Source organism: Littorina saxatilis, linkage group LG8 (genome assembly GCF_037325665.1).
Source record: "Littorina saxatilis isolate snail1 linkage group LG8, US_GU_Lsax_2.0, whole genome shotgun sequence".
Lineage (NCBI taxonomy): Eukaryota > Metazoa > Mollusca > Gastropoda > Littorinimorpha > Littorinidae > Littorina > Littorina saxatilis.
In genome coordinates, this window is record NC_090252.1 from 8798805 (window position 1) to 8816808 (window position 18004).

The 18004-nt window shown below is 43.0% G+C and overlaps 1 protein-coding gene and 1 long non-coding RNA gene across 2 annotated transcripts in view; both read right to left on the reverse strand.

Moving 5' to 3' along the window:
- LOC138972712 (uncharacterized) overlaps positions 1-18004 on the reverse strand; it is a 320338-nt gene that overhangs the window by 254562 nt on the left and 47772 nt on the right. The window lies entirely within an intron of this gene.
- Positions 1900-5395, reverse strand: LOC138972711 (uncharacterized). Its single transcript, XR_011457727.1, has 3 exons — positions 5092-5395; positions 4215-4305; positions 1900-3212 (listed from the first exon to the last, which is right to left on the reverse strand). It is a non-coding gene; the product is annotated as an uncharacterized lncRNA (long non-coding RNA).

Here is an 18004-nt window from a genome sequence, read left to right on the forward strand (position 1 = left end):
CGAAGTCGTCCATCTGTGTGTACATGATTCTCTCTCTCTCTCTCTCTCTCTCTCTCTCTCTCTCTCTCTCTCTCTCTCTCTCTCTCTCTCTCTCTCTCTCTGTCTCTCTGTCTTAAAATGTGTCATCGATGACGTGTTTTCATACTTGCTAATGCCGCAGGCTAATCATGACGTCAAATTGAAACTTCTTGAAGTCTCTCAGAAAGGGACATGAAAACCATGTGGGGGTTACTGGTTTGGGCTGGAAAAAAACCCAACTCCACCTAAAATTCAAGCGCCTATGGGGCTGAATTATGCAGCATAAATTGTGAAACATCAGGATATCTCACACTTTCAATTCTGCCATCATGTCAAATCTGACAACAAACCTACCCACAAAATGTCATAAATATCGGTGTAGAATTGAGACTTAACGGTTTTTAACTGCCAAAAATAAGTTTTTTTGACTGGAATAGTTTGTCTTGAAATTCAGTTTGGGACAACGGACCCACCCACTAAATTTCATAAAGATAGGTGAAAATTTAAATGTAACGGTTTTTAACTGCCAAAATTATGTTTTTCTTCTGGAAAAGTATGGAGTGAAAATCAGTTGGGGACAACGAACCTACCCACAAAATTTCATAAATATCGATGAAGAATTGAGATTTAACGGTTTTTAACTGCCAAAAATAAGGTTTTTTGTCTGGAAAGGTATGTCTTAAAATTCAGTTTGGGACAACGGACCCACCCACTAAATTTCATAAAGATAGGTGAAGAATTGAAATTTAACGTTTTTTAACTGCCAAAATTATGTCTTTCTTCTGGAAAAGTATAGAGTGAAAATCAGTTGGGGACAACGAACCTACCCACAAAATTTCATAAATATCGGTGAAGAATTGAAATTTAACGGTTTTTAACTGCCAAAATTATTGTTTTTCTTCTGGAAAAGTATGGAGTGAAAATAAGTTGGGGACAACAAACCTACCTTTAAAATTTCATAAGAATCAGTGAAGAAATAGGATTTAACGATTTTTTAACAGCCTTGACACTGAACATTTGATAAATCATTGGTGATGTCATCATAACCCAGTCGTTGTAGTTGTCGTCGTAGTTGTTGGTGTTGTTGTCATGTTCGTTGTCGTGATTGTTGTTGTTCTCGTGTTGTTGTTTTTGTTGTTGTTGTTGTTGTTGTTGTTGTTGTTGTTGTTGTTGTTGTTGTTGTTGTCGTCGTCGTCGTCGATGTCATTTGTTGTTGTTGTTGTTATCGTCGTCGTCGTCGTCATCGTCGTCGTTGTCAGAGGTTATTTATAAAGATTTCATTGATAGTCTTTGTTCTCGTCACCAAGACTTGCTAAGAACAAGCTTGGAACAGCAAGAGTTCCAAGAACAAGATTAGAACAACTCATTACATCATTACCAGTACGTCATTTGTATTTAGAACACACTTTAGAAAAAAACTCTTCAGCTACAAACCAGTCACCCTCACATGGCGGAGGTGTTTGTCTAAACCACTTACTGAAATGTTTTGAGGTTTAATGACCATACACATGTTGAACCGGTGAGTGTCTTCCGCTGCTTAATTCGCAAATAACTATTTTATTAAAGTCCGCTTGAAACGCTCAAAGATGAAATTCCATGTTAAAAAGTGACAAAAGTTTCACATTTTCCCGTTGTAACAGCTTCCGATGATATTATATGAAAATTCTGATCCTCTGAGAGGATTCCCCGAAACAAAATCAGTTTGTACGCCTAATTTTAATAGAATTGTCCAAACAGTGTCGCTAATATTGTGCTAAAAGATGAATTCTAGAACAATGTCCAGACAGACACCACTTGGCAAAAAAATTTTCAGTGCTGGGAGATGAAAAAAAAAACTACCTCGCTACGCGCGGGCTTCGCCCGCGCTCCGCTTGGATAAAAAAATCGAGGCCCATTTTAAATTAAGTTCTCAGCTCATGGGGAAGCATAAGGTGACCCTAGAAACCGAAATTAGGAGACCTCCCGCCCCCAGGGCAGACTACAAAAAAAAAAAAAGGGGGGGGGGGGGGGGGCTAATTTGTGAAAAAGTATAAAAGGAATCAAAAACTGTATACATGTATTTAGTTAATACCCCAAAAATTGTATAGTATATACAATGTCAGACCCTAAAGAAAGTTTGTTAGTCATTGCTTAGGCAAAACAAAGCAAATTAGTCTGTTTACGGTATCCCGACCAACCCTATTTTTCCCCCGCCAACCCTAGACTTTTTTTATTGGCATTTGGAGAAAAAGAAAAAGAGAAAAAAATCAATTTTGTTCCTGTTTTTTTGCAAAATAATTTAAAAAGATGGTTATAAAAAAAAATTAAGAAAAGCCGACCTACCGACTCTCTTTTTGTGTGCCTATGTTACTGTAAACAGACTAAAAGGTACATCACAAACAACACACCAGGGATGCTACTCCCCCCTTAAAAATAGCCATGAGTCATAGGTGTGACGTTTGAATCTTTTAGCTAAATAAAACCATAGGCAATTGATCGGAAATATCAGGAAAAATCTTAACAAGTTTATTATTTGTTTGCTTGGACCAATCCTCTTGCCGAAGAGTTTTACAGTAAAAATTGATTTTACGTCAAAAATATCACAGGAATAGCCAAGTTCAAGAATAACGGAAGGTGACTGTTGAATCTTTTTGAAATGTATAAAAAAAAATAGATGGTAGGCAATTCAAAATTAAAAAAAGGACTCTCGGAGCATGGACTTAATGAGTCAAAAATGAAAGAAGGCTCTATGAGCCGAAGTACATGTTTTGTCTATTGTCTTTTTTTATTTTGAATTCTCTACCATCTATATTTTGATACAATTTTGGACCCTCTTTGTACGGAGAGAGTTGGCAATTGTTAATCACATTCTCTCATCTCATTGACTCTCCTTCGGCTCCTTGGTAACATGCGTTCTGCCAGGATTGGACACAGCAGCAGATAACCGGTAAATATGTAACAGGCATAAATGGCAAAATAGCTCGCCTCGCCTGATAATATATGAGACAACTGTTCTATTACAAAGTCTTTCTTGGGAGGCTTGGCTAATTTACTCGCTCGTTTTACACGGGGTTCCATCGTTTTCTTTTCTAATCGGAAAACCTTGCTCCTCAGTTTGTTGACCTTCTGCCGAAGTTCCGCTTCACGAGGGGATGGGGAGGATGACGACTTTGATGCTTTACATCCTATGTCCTCCAGGATCGCCTGAATGTCATCTAAAAAAGAAAACACACACACAAAACACACATAAAATAACATAACCATAACAAGCTACAACCTGGAAGAAATTAAAACACGTGTAATTAAATCACAAAATGAAAATAAACAATAGCGTAGGAAGGCAGGCCAGAAATGAAGTGTATTAGCAACTATGGATACGATGTGGAACAATGATGGGATTGACCTTGTTTGGTACTGAATGGGTGAGGCCATTAGAACTGTACCCACGGAATACGCGCTATATAAGCTTCATATTGATTGATTGATTGATTGATTGATTAGGACAACAGTACCAGGTAAACTCCTCACACACCATGCCTCTTTCTTTCTTTCTTTATTTGGTGTTTAACGTCGTTTTCAACCACGAAGCTTATATCGCAACGGGGAAAGGGGGGGGGGGGGAAATGGGAATAGAGCCACTTAATTGTTTCTTGTTACACCATGCCTCTAACAGGATATGTTTCCCATCTTTACGTGTGGGAACTACAGGTACAATTTCATCCATCCATGCATCCGCCCTATACAGCTTCTTCTTCTGCGTTCGTGGGCTGAAACTCCCACATGCACTCATTTTTTTTGCACAAGTGGAATTTTACGTGTATGACCGTTTTTACCCCGCCATTTAGGCAGCCATACGCCGCTTTCGGAGGAAGCATGCGGGGTATTTTTGTGTTTCTAAAACCCACCGAACTCTGACATGGATTACAGGATCTTTTTCAAGTGTACTTGGTCTTGTGCTTGCGTGTACACATGAAGGGGGATAAGTCACTAGCAGGTCTGCACATAAGTTGACCTGGGAGATCGGAAACATCTCCACACTTAACCCACCAGGCGGCCGCGACCGGGATTCGAACCCTCGACCTTCCGAGTTAATAGACCGACGTCTTACCACCCCGCCACAGCGCCCGTCACCCTATACAGCAATTATCAACTATGTAATGGATGGGTTTAAACATTTTTTGATGTCAGGGTGTTCTTCATGGTTAAAAATCTCTTACCTGGTTGAACAATTTGTGCATCAGGCGACAGGTCGGTGCTGGCTTCATTTATAGCTACCCTTTGCGATGGTGGCTTCCTCCCACTAGCAACCTGCAAATGCACAGCTCTTTAACTGACAAACTCACAACCAACACCCAGTCACAATGAAACAATTCTCCCAATTTCATGGTATTGGTCTTAGGCCACACAAAAAAGTGTATGTTTCTGGTAAGGCAAAACAAAAAATAATCTGTTTACAGTATCCGGACCGATCCTATTTTTTTCCCACCGGCCCTAGACTTTTTTGGGGCATTAAAAAATAAAATTAAAATATTCAGATGGCTAAAATACAAAAACAAAAAGCCGACCTACCGACGCTATTTTTGGGGGGCCTATGTTACCTTAAACAGACTTTTTTTGTGGCCTAACATGACTAAAGGTCATTTTTTTTCTAAACTTTTTTTTTTCAAAACCATCTTTTTAACTTATTTTGTTTAAAAACAGGAAAACAATTGATTTTCGAATACCCCTTTTATTTTTGAAAATGCAAAAAAGAAAGTCTAGGGTCGTCGGGAAAACATAGGTAGGGTCAGGTGACCAGAAACATACAACTTTTTTGTTGTTGACACCGACCCTATACTTTTTTTTGCCATTTGGGGCTGTTTTTTGGCAAAATAAGTTCATCATATCATCATAATCAAGACGTCGATCCAAAATAAGTAACTTTTTTTGTTGGCCTTATCATTTTTTTGCGCTAAATGCAAACAGGCATTATTTGATGGGAACAATGCTGTTTTTTTCAATTCTTACATCAGCCTCAAACTTGTCATTACTCAACCTGCATTTAATAGTGTGCTTCTTTGGTTTGCAAAAACCTAAAACCAATAAATAAATAACCTTCGGTGGTGGATTGGGCACTGCAAACAATGTCGGGACAGCATTCCACACAAGTGATCCTCTCTGCAGGATTGTTTTACTGGTTGGCCTCAAAGTGATCAGTACAAAGCTTGAGACCTTGAACATCAGCTGGCTGCAGCTTTTCAAAGTCCTCTCGCCTTGTGAATTGCACCCATATTCTGCACCTAGTTTGACAATAAAAACAACAATGTTATTGTTAAACTAAGCAAAAAGGAAAGACAAAAAAAGCTAAATCAGATCTTCAGTCTAAATCTAACGCTCTGCCTGAACGCAAAACGGATGAGTGATGTAGTCTACCTTTCTTCTTCTTCTCTCCGTTGGGACCGGGTTTATTTGATAAACGTAAGTGGTCCCGCGTACTGTAGTTTTCCCGTAAGCAAGGTTTGATAAAGGATTCGGCAAATATGCCCACGGGTAGTTTGTCATCAAGTGTAAACTGTTGTTTTGTACTGACTGCTGACTCACACTCACAGTCGTAAGTACTCGCTGACGCTGTAGTCTACTGAGTGAGTTGACTCGAGCCATTGCATTCTCATTCTGAAGAAGGTAAACCTGATGAAATAATCACTGCACAACCCACCTTTTTTCTTCTTTAGGGAACTTGTGGAAAGTTTTCCCGAAGCAGCTCTGTTTGTAACGGGCGTTCTTGCAACAAAAAGCCGAGCACAATTTACCACCACCTCGCACGCGATCGGTACCTACGCGATCCGCCATTTTGTTTTCGCCGCCAGCATGTGACTAGGGACGATAACCCACAAACACTTTTTCGCATTTTCTTCGCAAGTTCCACGTCTTCCTTTTGTACAGTGTTTGGTAAAAGGAAAAGATTCTTTTTATGACACTTGCGACTACCCTAAAGAATCACCATTGCACTCAAATGTTAACAAGAAGGTTATTGGAAAGATGAAAGATGAAATGAATGGGAAGATAATTAAGGAGTATGTTGGATTGCGTGCAAAGATGTACAGTGTTGCAAGTGAGAAAGGGGTGTGTTACACGACACTTGAGATTGCCACAAGTTCTCAAACGTCGTATAGTTGTGTTCTTTTATTCTACGTCGCCCGTCTTCGCAGCAGCAGAAAACAACTCGTCAAATTGAGTTCGAGGATTTATTCAGCATTCAATACATACAACTGCACATCGTAGCAGAACTCAAATAGAAGCTTTTTTTACATACAAATCGCGCTGGCATATATAGTAAATACTCAATCTCGAGAATATTCCAGACCGAACATGAAACAACTACATTATACGAGCCGTGCATGGACTAAACTAGCGACATTCTCTTATGACGTACATCAAAAGGTGCCGACGCCCTTAATCCGATCGAACGCCACGAACTCACACTAAAACAGCATGGTAAACAACTTGTTTTGACAGGACTAGAAAGTTCACCTGCATTCTCGTCCAAGCATAAATATTGTGTTTACAAAATATAATATCGGTACCTTCCCACAAAGTACAAATAAGTCAACTACATGCAACACACAAAACTGAACCAAAGCTCAGCAACGGTAGCGTTTCCTAACATTACCCCCAACACAAGAAGAAATTTACCTAATTTCTTTCAATCATTGAAACGCTACCTGTACACGTATACATAACAGATTGAAATCCAGGTATGTACATTAGTCTGTTGGAGAATGAACACAGTTTTACTCACATACTCGGCTGAGAAAATCTGCTCCAACATTGTCTGAACCTTTGATCGATTCCACTCGCATATCAAAGTTCTGCAAGTACATCACCCACCTCATGATACGATTATTCACAAACTTCGCAGAGTTCAGGTAGGTGAGGGGTTTGTGATCAGTCTGAAGCACGAATTTCACCCCTTGGAGGTAGAGTTCAAATTTCTTGATTCCCCACACGATGGCTAAACACTCTTTCTCCATGGTCGAGTAGTTCTTCTCGGCTCCTGACAGCTTCTTGCTGGCATAGCTGACCGGAAACGGTTTACCTCCATGCTCTTGCATCAGCATGGCGCCGATCCCTTCGTCCGATGCGTCTGTACGCAAGATGAACTCTTTGGCAGTATCAGGAAGGCGTAGCACCGGGTCTCGTGACATCAGGTCGCGCACGGTCTGGTATGCCTTCTCCTGAGCTGGTCCCCAGAGTATTCGGTTGGGGCATCCTTTTCGGGTCATGTCCGACAAAGGCGCCGTTATGGCGGCGAAGTTTGGAATGAACTCTCTGTAGTACCCAGCCAATCCAAGGAAGGATCGCACCTGCTTCTTGGTTTCAGGACGTGGCGCATTGAGGATCTTGGTGACGTTTTCCAACAAAAGCCCCTTTTGACCTTCCTTCAGTGAATGACCTATGAAGTCAACGTTGTCGGTCCCCAAAATGCACTTGCTGGGTCTCACGGTCAGATTAGCTTTTGTCAGGCGGGAAAACAATTCCCTCAAAGTCTCCAGATGCTCCTCAAAGGTCTCCGTGTGGACTAGCAGATCATCCCAGTAGTACACAACATTCTTCATTCCTTTGAGCATTTTTCGCATTCCCCTCTTCAGGGTAGCACCACTGTTCACCATGCCAAAAGGCATCCGCAGGCACTCATACGTTCCGTCTGGAGTTGCAAAGGCGGTCTTTGGTATGTCCTCTTCGCGCACAGGAATCTGCCAATATCCCTTGCTGAGATCGATCTTTGAGAAGATCTTACTGCCAGTCAACCGTCGGAACAGATCAGCCGCCGTCGGCATTGGTTCAGGGTCAAACACGGTGATCTTATTCACTTTCCTGAAGTCAATGCATACCCTGTTTGTACCGTCTTTCTTCTTGACAACAACAACGGGAGATGAGTAAGGGGATGATGACTCACGGATGACCCCCATCTTCAACATGCTATCGATGTCCTTCTTCAAGGATTCCCGAGCCTGAAACGGGATAGGGTATGGTTTTGACCGAACAGGAACGTCAGATGTGAGGTGGACTTCATGTTCGACCAAGGACGTAGAGCCTGGAACATCAGAGAACCTATGGGTGAAGTCGCCCATAAAATCATGCAGCTCCTTCTGCAGATCTTCTGTCAGGTCAGGTCCTAACTTGACGTCATCCACTCCCTCTTTCTTGTGGAGGTCTCCCAACTCCAGTAGTTCCTCGCCGTCGAACTCGTCTAGTTCGGCTGGTTCTTCCACACTTGCTGCGACCTGTACTGCTTCCGGAGGTCTCTCCACATACAGTTTCAGGAGGTTAGCGTGGTAGATCTTGGACTTCTTGCCGACATTCACCTTGTAGTCGTTGATCCCTACCACGGCCTCAACCTCGTATGGGCCTTTCCACTGCATCAGTAGTTTGTTGTGATCAGTGGGAAGCAGTATCAGCACTTTGTTACCTGGTGTAAACTTCCTGTTTACGGCTTTGCGGTCGTAGTAGTGCTTTCCGCTATCCTGAGACTTTCTCAAGTTTTCTCTCGCAATCTCGAGAGTCTCCTCCAGTTTCTCTCGCAACTCGAACACGTACTGGTAACTGTTCTTCACTTCAGGTGTGTCCACATCTTTCGTCCACAATTCCTTTAGTATTTGCATCGGGCCTCTCACGGTCCGCCCGTACATCAGCTCGAACGGGGAGAATCCAGTGGACTCTTGTGGCACCTCCCTGTATGCAAATAGCAAGGCATTGATGTAGCGATGCCACTGCCTTGGCTGCTCACTGCATAGTTTCTTCAGCGTGGACTTCAGCGTTGCATTGAATTTTTCGACCAGCCCATTGCACATCGGGTGATAGGGTGTCGTAGTCAAGTGACGAATGCTCAGCAGCCTGTTGACCTCTTCCATGCATTCAGAGACAAACTGTGTCCCCAGGTCTGTGAGGATCTCTTCAGGAACCCCAATTCTGCTGAAAATGTCCACAAGTGCCTCGGCAACAGACTCGGTGTCAATTTTCTTCAGAGGCACGGCTTCTGGGTACCTGGTTGCATAGTCTACCAGGGTCAGTACCCAACGATGACCCGCTTCACTTGGCGGTTTTATCTCGCCGATGAGGTCAATGGCCACCCTCTTGAAAGGTCCGTCGATCAAAGGCATCTTTTGCAACGGCACTTTCGGGACCCTTCCTCGAGGTATGGTTTTCTGGCAAATATCGCACGATCGGCAGAATCGAGTCACATCTGCATGCAGTCCTGGCCAGTAAAACGCAGCCTGGATTCTGTCCGATGTCTTCTTGACCCCCAGGTGACCTCCCATAATAGAGTCGTGGGCCACCTCCATCACCTGGCGCCTAAGTGGTTGAGGCACCAGAACTTGACGTAATGGCTTCCCACCGTTGACTCTCGGGTGCTGGAACACTCTGTACAGGATCTTGGCCTTTACTTCAAATTGCACAGTGCCTTCGCCCTTAGTCATCTCCTTGACAGGACGACTCCTGTACTTTGTTAAGGTCGAATCAGCTTCCTGTAGCTGAATCAGCCGATCCCTGTCCACGACAGCAGTTGCAGAACTGTTGGTGACCCTGAGTGGCGTAGTTGTTTTGTCCTTCTTCGCCTGGGCTCTGGTCGTCACAGCGCTTACAACCTGCGGCTGGTCGCGGCGATGCACAGTAGCTCTGTCATCTCGTAACAGTTCGCTGATATCTTCATTCGCGAATGGCAGTGGGTCTTCCTCCTCAACAGCAGGCTGAGCTGCGCCCATTCTCCATTCGACATCAGGGTCATCAGGACGTCTCGCACCCCCAATGTTCCCAATTAGTAGATCGTACAAGGGCTTCTTCAGGCAGACGGCCTCAACTTCTCCGGTGAAGTATGGAGTATTGATCTGGATTTTTACCACTGGTGCCTTCACGCATTTGCTGTCAGCCATGAGCGTCCACTTGAAGTCACCAGTGAACTTCTCTGTTGGCACCAGATCCTCTTTGACAATGACTCCATTGCAGCCCGAATCTCTGAGAACAGTCACTTCCTGCTTCTCAACAAATCCCTTCGACACGGGCATGTTCGACACTGACACAGCTGCGCTGGCGACGACAGAGATCGACCTGCCATTGGCGAGTAGAAGCTGGCCATCAGATATACATTCTTCCACGTCCGATGGTGTAGCCACTTGCTCGGCAGCCCTTGGAAGTATGACGCTGCTCGCACATACTTGTTGGTTCGAGCCACTCGTTTGCCTCTTGTTGTCGTAATATCTCCGTCGATGTTCTTGCGCTTTGTCATTGACATGTCCGTTATTTTTCTTTTGGGGACAGTTGGCAACTCGGTGGCCCTTGGCATTGCAAAGGAAACACGTTATGTTCTGCCCTTCATTGGATGATGGTGCGGACTCAGTTTGTCCCTTGGCATGTTGGTTTCCCTGGTTCCCGCTCTTCTGGAAAGGTTTTGATGACTTTGACGTCCCCAAGGTCCTTCCATGAGCAATGAGATAACGCTCAGCAGCATCAGTAATGTCCTTCAAACCCCGCAGTGTTTGCTCTTCCAAGCGGGTCGCCAGGTCCTTCGGGCAGGCATTAAGGAACTGCTCCTTCACGATCAAGTCCCGCAGACTCTCGTATGACTGCTCTTCACCTGATAACTCCACCCACTTCTGCAGGTATGACGACAGGCGCTCCACAAACTGGCTCGGTGTCTCTCCAGACAATGGCTGGCATTCGCGGAAGCGTTGACGGTAGCCCCTTTCAGTGAAGTTGTAGCAACGCAACAGAGCTTCCTTCAGTACATCATAGTCTCTGGCGTCATCATTTGAGAGTCTAGTGTATACCTCAAGTGCTGCCCCAGTCAAATATGCGCTGAGTTGAATCGCCCAGTCGTCGCGCTGCCATCTAGCACTCTCAGCGAACCTCTCGAATCTTGCAAGGTAGCAGTCGATCTGGTCCTTCCCGTCAGCGAATGCTGGAAGTTTCGGTGCCCTGTGTAACATTTGCTGCTGGTTATCTCTTTGGCGTTTTGCCTCGTGCTCACTTTGAACACGCACCATTTCTGTCTGAAGCTCTAAGCGTTTCGTCTCCATTTCTATCTGGAGCTCTAAGCGTTTCAGCTCAATTTGCCTTTCTTCACGCTGTGCTTCTCTTTCTCTTTCTTCACGCTGCGCTTGTCTTTCTTTATCTTCACGCTGCGCTTGTCTTTCTTCACGCTGCGCTTGTCTTTCTTTTTCTTCACGCTGCGCTTGTCTTTCTTTTTCTTCACGCTGCGCTTGTCTTTCTTCACGCTCACGCTGCGCTTGTCTTTCTTCACGCTGCGCCAGCAGTCGTGTCTGGGACTCGACGAACTCCGTCAGCTGCTTGCCTTTCAGTCCCAGTTCAACTCCTTTTGCCCAGAACTCAGCCATTCTGGTCTTTTCCGGTGCGTTCGTCTGTATTCTTTCACAGCCACGAACGTAGACGAATGTAGTCTTCTAAAAGAACACAGTCTCTACTGCACCTCCGATGCTTCTCTCGTCGCTGTTCACCTTCGTAGACGCAGGCTGCCACCCTCCTCGTCTAACGTGACGGCGCACTCTGCTCACGATACGTACACGGCGTACATCAGTCGTATTTCGTAGTATTAATGCACTAGCTCCGCGACGAAGTCCGTCTCGTCCAAACGGCAGCTAACCTCTGTAATCCCGATACACTCCGGCGTCGCTCACCGTACCGAGCTGCGGCGATTACCAAACTCTTCACCAGTCACACCGAATCCACGGTTCCGTAGTCTCAGGATACACCCGATTGATGGCTACCTCCTGTGACTGTCTTGACGCTAGTCCTTGTTGCTGGAAAACCCTTGGCGTTAAACGTAGATCCTTGGCTTGGCCCCCAATTGTTACACGACACTTGAGATTGCCACAAGTTCTCAAACGTCGTATAGTTGTGTTCTTTTATTCTACGTCGCCCGTCTTCGCAGCAGCAGAAAACAACTCGTCAAATTGAGTTCGAGGATTTATTCAGCATTCAATACATACAACTGCACATCGTAGCAGAACTCAAATAGAAGCTTTTTTTACATACAAATCGCGCTGGCATATATAGTAAATACTCAATCTCGAGAATATTCCAGACCGAACATGATACAACTACATTATACGAGCCGTGCATGGACTAAACTAGCGACATTCTCTTATGACGTACATCAAAAGGTGCCGACGCCCTTAATCCGATCGAACGCCACGAACTCACACTAAAACAGCATGGTAAACAACTTGTTTTGACAGGACTAGAAAGTTCACCTGCATTCTCGTCCAAGCATAAATATTGTGTTTACAAAATATAATATCGGTACTTTCCTACAAAGTTCAAATAAGTCAACTACACGCAACACACAAAACTGAACCTAAGCTCAGCAACGGTAGCGTTTCCTAACAGGGTGGTTAAAAAAGCAAAGGGTGTAAGCAAACAGGTTGTAAAGTCGAGCATATCGCATGATATTGATAACTACAAGGAAGCACTGTTTCAGAAGCGAGTGTTTCACCATGACAACCCTAAGATCAGTTCCACGCTTCATCAGATCAACACAACTATTGTAAACAAGAAATCTTTAGATGCTAATGACACAAAGCGCGTTTATTCATCACCAGAATATTCTTATGCAATTGGGCACTGGAGGACAAACGCGGCTCCAAATAGTCTGAGTGTGTAATAAGAATTTTTGTCAATCGGGAAAACCCGCTATGACGGGGAAGTGTTTGTGAAAGGGGAGTAGGCTTTGTTGAGTTTCAAAGCAGCCACCAAGTACACTTGTCAAAGCTTGATTCAATAAACAAGTTTTAATATTCATGAACCACGTGATACACCAGAACCAATCGTGGTGGAACAATATTACACAAGTCATTTGCATAAAGTGCACTCGGTGGTCGCCTGAAAAGGCAGCCTAAATATTGAAGCGAAGCGTTGAAACAGCAAGACCAGCGGTTTACCAGCAAGACCTACCGTTCACGCGTGAACGGTACTATTTTTAGAATCCTAGAATTCTTGAGAATGTTGGAGCTGGCTTGTTTCTGGTACAGGCAAAATTGGTCATCACTGAGTTTGTGTAACACAGGAAGTTGTGAAATACGTCACCCTATGGGAGGGGAGACGGCAAAATTGTTACCAAAAACATCATAGATCGTATTGTGCAGGGTCAACCGCAACAAACTCAAACCGAGCCATTCATACCTTCTTGTATTTGAGCGACTTATATACCGACATTTTTAGTTCTTATTTTCAGCACAGGTGTAGGAAAAATCATAAACCAAAATGTTATTTATTTTCTAATTTAACATTTTTTTTACAAATGTGACCATGTTCTTTTAAACATACAGTGACATTAAACATTGTTATGTTAAAAAAAAGAAAAAAGAAAGAAAGCTTTTGCGCACAAATCAGAAATACAGGCCAAACCGTGAGTTTCTGTGGCAAAGCGCGACAGAGGAAATTGCACTGGTTTTATTTTTAGATCAGTGGGAAATTTTCAAGAACAGACGCTTGCATTTGGATGTGTCCAATGATAGTAGGTTTGGTTGTGATCAATCAGAATAATGTAGGCAGGGATGTCGTTAGGCGTCGGACATCGGACATATAACGATGAAAATCCCCAAATGTCCGATTCACATTGCCGCATGTCGGTCAGATGTCCTATCGTTTTAGCCTGAGCGTGGTCATTGTCCGATATGTACTCCATTCCTTCGGACAGCGCGATATTCGTTAATTTTCATTTCAAGATACAAATCTTCTAAAAGACCGAACGCTCTCGTGTTCAGCTGACACTGAAGTTGCCAGTGCCGTATGATCTTTTCTTTTGTTGGGAATTCCCGAACCGTCTGGTGCAGCCACAGAGATGCAGCGCACTGATCTAAACTGAATAGTGCATGCTACAGGAGTACGGGAGACAACTCCAACTGACTAAATTTGTCGTCTGCTTTTGTTTTCGATACGAGACGAAGCACTGACGGGAAGAAAAAGTAAAAATAGAATCACTTGTAAAGAGTTAACTATTCGTTTAGACAGTCACATTGCATGTATCAGATATAATTCTAACAGTGAAAGAACATATGAAGTAAAGTTTGTAAATGAGAGAGCGTATTGAGCTTAAGAATGTTGCATAAGAGAAAGGGAGAATGTACGTTCTGGGTTACTGATTCCGACAGACCCGGCATTGGTTCAAAACAACCTTACTTTACTGTATTTTTTTTTGTATGGATTTATGCAGTATTTTTCTGATTTTGTCGCATGTTTCATTTTAGTAAAAGTTTAGTCCAGAAGCCTATTTTTGGTTAATATTTAGGGTCTGTCGGAATCAGTGAGCCAGAACGTACATTCTCCCTTTCTCTCTAAGCTGTTTTTAGGTCAGTTGGTGTGACTGTGACTTTCGGACAAGTTTGTGGAGCCCGGATATCTCATGCGGTCATTGACAAATTGACAATAGGGAAGACAAGATTAACAGCTATTGTGTTTTCAGCGTAGCAATAGGGTCCGGTATTTAGACGAGACAAGTATAATGCCGACGAGTCGAAGACGAGTGGGTGGGTGGCCGAGTGGTAACGCACTTGCGCTCGGAATCGAGATGTTGCGTGTTCGACCCTGGGTCAGGCCGCTATTTTCTCCCCCCCTTTCCTAACCTAGGTGGTGGGTTCAAGTGCTAGTCTTTCGGATGAGACGAAAAACCGAGGTCCCTTCGTGTACACTATATTGGGGTGTGCACGTTAAAGATCCCACGATTGACAAAAGGGTCTTTCCTGGCAAAATTGTATAGGCATAGATAAAAATGTCCACCAAATACCCGTTTGACTTGGAATAAAGGCCGTGAAAGGTGAATGCTCGCCCTAATAGGCTTGAGGTTTGCTGGCCGATGTGAATGCGTTATATATTGTGTGTCAAAAATGTCTGTTTGTCTGTCTGTCTGTAAAAAATTCCATTTCAAACGGCAGAAATTAATATGTAAAGCGCGGAGAGCACAGTTAATTGTGGTTCGCGCTATATAAGCTCACCGTAATAAAAAATTAAAAAAACATCGGACCCTATTGCTACGCGAAAAATACAAGAGCGTTCATATAGATGTTCTGACCTTGATTTGTCGTTCCAAACCTACAAAATGACAGTTTTTGCGTCGATGCGTTGATCTCAGGTTTTGATAGCAGACGCCGCTTCTTATGCGCATTAATTTTGCGCAGGCGCCACACTGACTTTGGAAAAAAAACTCGATTTGACAACACAGCTGTTAAACAGCTTTTTATTAGTTCATCCGTATACAACAAAAAGAAGTTTGAGTTTTTTTAATTTTGAACAAGACTAGTTATGAAGAAGACCAAAAACACAACATCAACGGAAAACTAGAAACAACTGAAGAACTAGGATGCAACAAGGGGGAGGAGAAGAGAACAGCCAATCCGTACAACGCGAGCAGACGGCAGCGAAGTTTTCAGTTTGGGTGAATGGCATTTATGCTTGTCTCGTCATGAAGCGAATTTTTCAACCTCAGTTATAAACGACTACATGAATGTTAGTGCCATGGGTTGTACATCAATACTTCAGAGGGGAAGTGGGGTATTTAGTGTGGAGTTACGAGATAAAAAAAGCCGAATGCGAAAGTTTGTGTCAGTCGGAAACTGAGCTCACACAGGCACACAAAAACGGTTGTTCCGTTTTACTCCCCTATTTGTCCCACATCTTTCGACTTTGGGCATTTTGTGGTGTTTAGGGACAGAAAATAATTGGTTTAGTCCTGTTTCATCGGGAAGTTAGCAGAAAAGGGTATGCTATCGACATTTGTGAAGCTGAAAAGCATTCGCGAGAAGAATTTCAAGTTGTCAGTGTATGCTGTTGTCGATTCAGTGAAACATCGTGTGGTACAGATGGGTAAACCGGAACCATGCGTCTTTGTTATTGCCAATATGCTTTTGGACATTGGCAAAAATGGCCGACTTCCGTAGCATTATGCTTTGATGATCGGAATAGACCATCCAATCACAGCCCCCGAATTCCCCCACTTGTCCATTAGAATAGCTATATACAGTTATTTTATTTCATTGTGTAAGGAGAGAAAACAGTCTTCTTTCATTTCATACCAGAAATACCATACCTCTCTGTGCTGTTAATGTTTATAGTTACAGGGATTGGCTTGGGTTTTGTTCACTATAGGTCCGTTGACTGACTCGGCCATGAATCAACCAGTCATTTTGCAAATCAATCAGTCAACAACAATAAAAGGAGCTTTTTTGCCGCCCCGGGACTGCGCATTATGCATTACACAGTGAGGAGAAACGTATTACAATTACAGAGCTGTTTTGAGAATTGTTTAAAGGGGGGGCAAAACCCAACGAAGAATAAAGAATCATAAAGATCAACAAGTCGCGTAAGGCGAAAATACAACATTTAGTCAAGTAGCTGTCGAACTCACAGAATGAAACTAAACGCAATGCAACGCAGCAAGACCGTATACTCGTAACATCGTCAGTCCACCGCTCACGGCAAAGGCAGTGAAATTGACAAGAAGAGCGGGGTAGTAGTTGCGCTGAGAACGATAGCACGCTTTTCTGTACCTCTCTTCGTTTTAACTTTCTGAGCGTGTTTTTAATCCAAACATATCATATCTATTTGTTTTTGGAATCAGGAACCGACAAGGAATAAGATGAAAGTGTTTTTAAATTGATTTCGACAATTTAATGTTGATAATAATTTTTATATATTTAATTTTCAGAGCTTGTTTTTAATCCAAATATAACATATTTATATGTTTTTGGAATCAGAAAATAATGGAGAATAAGATGAACGTAAATTTGGATCGTTTTATAAAAGAAATATTTATTTTACAATTTTCAGATTTTTAATGACCAAAGTCATTAATTAATTTTTAAGCCACCACGCTGAAATGCAATACCGAAGTCCGGGCTTTGTCGAACAATACTTGACCAAAATTTCAACCAATTTGGTTGAAAAATGAGGGCGTGACAGTGCCGCCTCAACTTTCACGAAAAGCCGGATATGACGTCATCAAAGACATTTATCAAAAAAAAGAAAAAAACGTATGGGGATATCATACCCAGGAACTTTCATGTCAAATTTCATAAAGATCGGTCCAGTAGTTTGGTCTGAATCGCTCTACACGCACGCACACACACACACACACATACACACACACATACACCACGACCCTCGTCTCGATTCCCCCCTCGATGTTAAAACATTTAGTCATAACTTGACTAAATGTAAAAACCAATAGTTAGTTGCAATATTTCGGTTTATGCAACCTTCTTCTGGCAGAATTTCAGAAGACTGAAGCCACAATGTCTTGGAGAGTTTGTTTCATTTCATGAAGATAATGTACAGTAAATTTTGAGGGGGGGGGGGGGGGGGGGTGAAGTTGCATTTGATTTTGAACTTTCTTGTTCTTGTTTCTTCATTCATAGTTATGCTAAATGTGAAGCATTTGATTGAAACTAATTAAAGAATGTAACCTGAAAAGCTACCGACCCTTCCAATTTCCGAGTCTTGATTTTGTTCCAGCTACTTCCGATTTCTGTAACTGTATTCCGATTTTCTAGATTTTTGTTTTTTTGTTTTTTTGAAAATCGGTCCATTGACTGGCTGAGACATTTATCGACCGGTCTTTTCCGAATTTACCCAGGCAAAAGACCGATGACCAACGCCCAAGCCATACCCTGTAGTTACTACAAGCGAAATGCTAATTCTCAATCGTTATTAGACAACATGTACAGTACTTGCAAACACCACGTCTGATCGCCGTCAGGTGTCAAACACATCAAATAACTCTGTGATGCAACACAAGGTTTCAAATGAGTCATTTTCGCGTGTATGTAGGCAGAGAAGATCTCATTGTAAACATAACGCATGTTGTGCGCGCGCGCGTGTGTGTGTGTGTGTGTGTGTGTGTGATTGTGTGTGTGTGTGTGTGTGTGTGTGTGTGTGTGTGTGTGGTTTGCTTAAGTGTGTGTGTGTGTATGTTTGCGTGTGTCTGAGATGCAAGACTGTTTTCACAATGCAAGTTTAC